The sequence below is a fragment of the Chelonia mydas genome, chromosome 3, assembly GCF_015237465.2.
Source record: "Chelonia mydas isolate rCheMyd1 chromosome 3, rCheMyd1.pri.v2, whole genome shotgun sequence".
Classification (NCBI taxonomy): Eukaryota; Metazoa; Chordata; order Testudines; family Cheloniidae; genus Chelonia; species Chelonia mydas.
In genome coordinates this window covers 10,752,544-10,757,795 of record NC_057851.1, presented here as the reverse complement: position 1 = coordinate 10,757,795, position 5,252 = coordinate 10,752,544, and positions in this window count along the sequence as shown.

Here is a 5,252-nt window from a genome sequence, read left to right as displayed (position 1 = left end):
TGGCTTAGAGAGGATAAGGGCCCTATTACTAGTGTCAAGTGAAGGCAAATTTCTTTACCTCAGGTGGTTGAGGCCTGTAGCATGGGAGTTAGAAGATCAAGGTTCCAGTCTCAGCTCCCTAACTGGGTGAGTGTTGCTTGCATCTCCTCTCTGAGGCCTACTTTCCCCATCTGTTCTTGGCAATACCGGCCCTCACAGCTGTGGGAGGTTGATGCTCAGAGTGTGGGAAATGTGCATGAGTTTGAACTGGGTAAGATGCTATGGGAGACCATTTGTATAAAGGACTCCATAGAAAGTGAAGCTGTATTCAGTGTGTCACATCCTTATCCGCTGGTTCTGTCTGAGGAGATGAAGCTCACTTTGGGCCTAGAAATTAGGTGATTAAATTAAGTTGAGCACCTACCACTGCATTCAGGCACCTAAGAGCTAAATTAGTGCTGATTAAAGTGCGTGGGAATTGAGGGCACTCAGAAGTTCCCAAGATCTCGTCATAAGAGAGATGGGAACTGCCCCCGTCATCTCAGTGGGCACAATTAACTGTGAAGCCTTATGAAAAATTAAATATCAACATTGTTAACCATTTTATTACTGATGTCTTCAGCAGAAACAACCAGCTACCGTGGGATTGTAGGCCGTCTGAGCAGAGAATCAGCGGCCTAACCCTTGCTTTTGGTGCTATCTCATTTGCTAACTGTTATTATTTTCCTTTGGTCCATCATTTGTGAGCTCGGTTCCTGATTTTGATCTGCATTTTTATCCAAGTAAGGAGAGGGATGGGGTCTGCGCTAACAATTCAGAGAAAGCCACCACAGAGATGCAGCTCAAAGTCTAAGCCTAAATTTAGGGCAGGAACGCTTCGATCCCAGCTGTGGGAGAAGAATGCCTTCAATTGCGAGAGTCTTGGCCTCAGATCTTTGACCCAAACAATCAAAATGTTGCTGACTCGAACAAGTGCATTCGCTTCATGAGATGGGAATCGAAAGTTTGGTCAGCATAATTAGGTTAAACTGTTTCCTTGATAGTACTGTATTTGCATATTACATAGCCGAGCTTCAGATTTTATCTGTAAATAAGCCCAATTCGGGGCCTCTAGCCATGAAAGTCAATGGGGGGAGGAGGGACTGTCTAGGCAGACTTGGGTGTCAGATGGATAATCGCCCCATGACAGGCCCTAGAAATCAAGGCCTCCAACTGGATCTCATAGCAGCTATGCCAAGAAAAGAGCAAATGTGGTCTTTCATTGAATAGCAAGAATGCTATCCCAGCGCTCAGGAAACATGGTGATGTTAAGATATGGCTGTACGTTTCACTCATCTATTTTTTGCTACCATGATTATTTGCATCTGGGGAAATACAGAATGATTACAGCTGGGTAGAATCTTGCAAACAAATCGTCTTTTATCGGGGAGGCAAAAAAATGACCTTTTCAGAAATGAAACATTTTGCGAAGCCAGTAAGTTCGTTTTCTTTTGGCAATGCTTAACTTTTCAAAAGTTTTTAATAGAAACTGCAAATATTTTTTTTAAAGCTAGCCTGTTGGGCTTTTGGCCTTCATTTTTTCAATTATTAATTATTTTATTAATGAATATTATTATTTGCACTACAGTAGCACCTAGGGGCACCAGCTAGGGACCAGGAACCCACTGTGCTAGGCACTATACAAACACAAAACAAAAAGAGAGTCACAATCTCCATTTTAGTTTTTGATCTTCTTCTCCTTGTACATTTAGTCTTCCCACACAGTTGTCTTCTTTGGGCTGTGTGTTCTAACATCCTTATGTTCAGCCATCATTGAACCTTTGTGTTTAGCAGTTCTCACTATACCTCCCTTCTTTTTTGTGTGATTGTGTGCGTTCAGTCAGTAAGCCTTCTTCGTGTTCAGGCATCGACACTGCTGGTTTGTTTTTGCTGCATTGCTGATTTTGATTGGACAGCACAGCCACCGGGGGTTCCCAAAATCAAACCAAGTGTCTCTTTGAAAACCTTTGATTTCAAAGTAAAAAAAAATAAATCATTTTTGAAAATGAAAAATGTGTGTGACAGGGTGTATCTACCTTCCACTGGACCTGCAGGGGTTAATGCAGACTGAGGAAGCCATGCCCCTCCCTCCCTGCTGGGCATACTCAGCCTGAAGACACAGTATAAAGGGAAGCCCGTGCTGCTCATTTGGGCTGGACCACCAAGGAGGAAGGATGTGTATAGCAAGCTCCCTCCGGAGAGCTGCGGGAGCCCCAGTCCACACTGACCAGGCACGCCAAACCCCAGGTGGACCACGGACTGCCTACAGAGACCTGTGAGGGAACTGAACCTGGCAGAGACCTCTCCAGCTGGAGACCCCTGGGACCAAAGGACCTGCGGACTGCTGCACCGAAAGACAGGATAGGAAGTGGCCCAGGGAAAATAGACACTGGCCCAGCCATAGTGTTGTGGTGGGATCCCCGCTGACCCAGTAGCGGAACCGTCCGCCACTGTTCGGGGCCTGGGCTGAGATCCGGTGGAGTAGGGTGGGTCCCCTACCACCAGCTGCCAACCCCACCCCTGGGGTGGCAGCCTCCCCACATCAGGCCTGTGTTTGTCTGCTGTCTGCCAGAGCTAGGACAACAGGCTGTTTGCTGTTCCACCCTGCCTGAGGACCCCAGACTGCATGTTTGTTGCTCTACGCTGTCTGAAATCCTAAGACCCAACTGGTTGGGTTCTCTACCTGGCTTGAAGGTCTGAGACCCTGCGTAATGGCCCCAAAGAACTCTGACCTCTAGGTCACACTGCCCTGAGAGAAAGGGTAGCCCAAAGAACTGACTGCTAGGCCACACACTCCTGTTTTTGTGGCTTAGGCCATCAGAGAGACTCTCGCAGCTGGGGAGTAAAGCCCCCTGCCAACATGACTGGATACCCCTGAATGGGGTGTATGTACCCCGTGACAATGTGCAATAACAGTTATGCAGACAATGTCAAACAACAAATCATTCTATTTTGAAAACTAACGGAATGAAAATGAGCTTGGGGATTTTCAACCAAGGTAACAGTCTAATTATGTGGGTACAGATAAAAGGGGCATGCGGAGGGGGAGAATCTAATGTGGATGCAATTATACTGCTATAAAAAGTGCTTATGGTAATATAGCTTATTCTGATTTGGTGTAATTGTCTATACTAGGGTTTTTACAAGTACAACTGTTGTAAAAAATTACATCCCTACCCCATACAGTGACACCAGTAGAAGTCTACGTCCAGTCCAGCCCTAAATAACAAGAGTGAAATCCAGGGAAGGTGAAAAATGCAAGTTAGTGCTACTGCTGAGACTACAGTAAAGATTTAGGTCTAGATTGTGCTTGAGTAGTTAGTTACATCCACAACCCCACAATGTCTCACTGAAGCCAATAGGTCTATTTGTGTGAGTAAATGCATCGAGGTGTGTAAGGAGTCCATAATTACACAGGCTTACCTCTGGGATCAAGGCAAGAGGTGTTACATTTGCTTGTTGTCTGCACCAAAAAATAGCAGGCTGAGGTCAAAATGTTTTCTGTCAGGGACAGCCAATCTTTTTACAAAGCCTGGGACACAGAAGTTGCTGTATTACAGATTTCTTTCACCCTACTCCAACTGCCTGGAAAAGTGAAGAGTTAGGCTAGTTCTACCATACCCCCTTTCCCCTTCCCCATTTTCCTATATCTAGAAAAGAATTTCACGTTGAATGGGCTGAAAAACAAAGTACTAAATAATTTTTAGAAATTTCAGCTGGTTGGGAAAAACTGAGGAAGACAGACAATTTTCATTGCAAAAGTTGAGCACTTCCTCAAAAAAAATCAGCACAAAAAAAAGTAAGATGGACCAGTGACTTGAAGCCTATCAGAGAAGGGATGTAGCTGAGTGAGCTCTCTGCTGGCATCTGCTGCAGAGCAAGGGGAATCGACTGAGTGAGGTTGTACCTGATTTAAATACCAACTGCGTTCTTTGCTGTCATCTGCTGGAGAGCAAGGGGAGTCAACAGAGAGGCAATACCTCGTTTACATATTAACCGGCTATTTTGGGGACATTGGGGTATCATTTGGCTACATTTTGTACTTGGGGACAATATTTTGGAGATTATCCTGTTGGGAACCACCTGGGCAAAGCCTGGATACTGACTGGGTTGGGATCACCCTGAGGGAGACTAATGTTTGCTGAGGCTGGGGACAGAGGCCTGGGACTTACTCTCTCTTTCTTTGAAGTCTGATTATGTTCTGGTTTGCTGTTAGAAATGTCTTTTTGGTGGCATGGGCACTGCTGGATTCTTTAGATCAGTGTTTCCTCAATGTACCGGCACCGTTCCATGGCAACCTCCATGCCGGTCCCTGAGATTTCCCTGAGACATTTTAAGAAAGCAGCAAGCTGGTCCCTGGTATCGAAGAGGTTGAGATGCACTTCTTTCACTTACTGGTCCTTTTGCAACGGAAAGAGCTGAGCTGAGAACTGCAGTTGCCTTTGTGAGCAGAGCTCAGCTGTGACTCCTGCTGTTTGACAAGAAGGAGGCAGAGCTCAGCAGCCATTTTTGTCAGCTGGCCAGCAGTAGGTAGAGCAAAGTGGCAGGTGGGTCCAACCACAGTAACCTGCAGACAGAGCAATTAGGTGGACTACGGTGGGAGCAGAGGAGTTCGCAGGCCATTTCACTGGTCCCCTCTAGTGAGGCCTCCCTGTCCTAGCTGCTAAAATCATTATAGCAGGACAGGTGGCAGAGCCTGAGAACTGTTTAAGAAACAGGGACGCTGATTTTCTTGGGACCACAAACAGAGTGGGGAAACTGGGAACCCATGAACTGCAGATAGGGGATTGGGAGGTGGAAAAATTGCATCAGCCACTCAGGATCCAATTGTTTGGGGCTGTGACCCATGCCCCCCTGAGGTAGTAGGTGACAAAGTGAAACTGCAAAATTTGTCCGAGTTCACCCTTTCCTTTCCCCAATAAAACTCATTTAAACCTCTGTTGAATGTGCTTGCGAGTGGGTCCAGTTTTGCCTATCAAAGGTGGCCAGAGTGGATATGGGTTCCCAGATTACTGCGGGGGGCTCCAGCCAATAGTAAACAAATGGCAGAGAATCCCCTAGAAAGAAGGACCCAGCCCTTGTTACTCCCAGCACCATTGGCAGAAGTGTTATAGTACATTCACCTTCCCCCAACTGCTTCTCAGCTAAATTACACCTTCATGACACCTCTGCTTGGGTCAGGGCTGGTCCAATCCCACAGAACATCCGCAACATAAGGCACCGCACTGGAGACA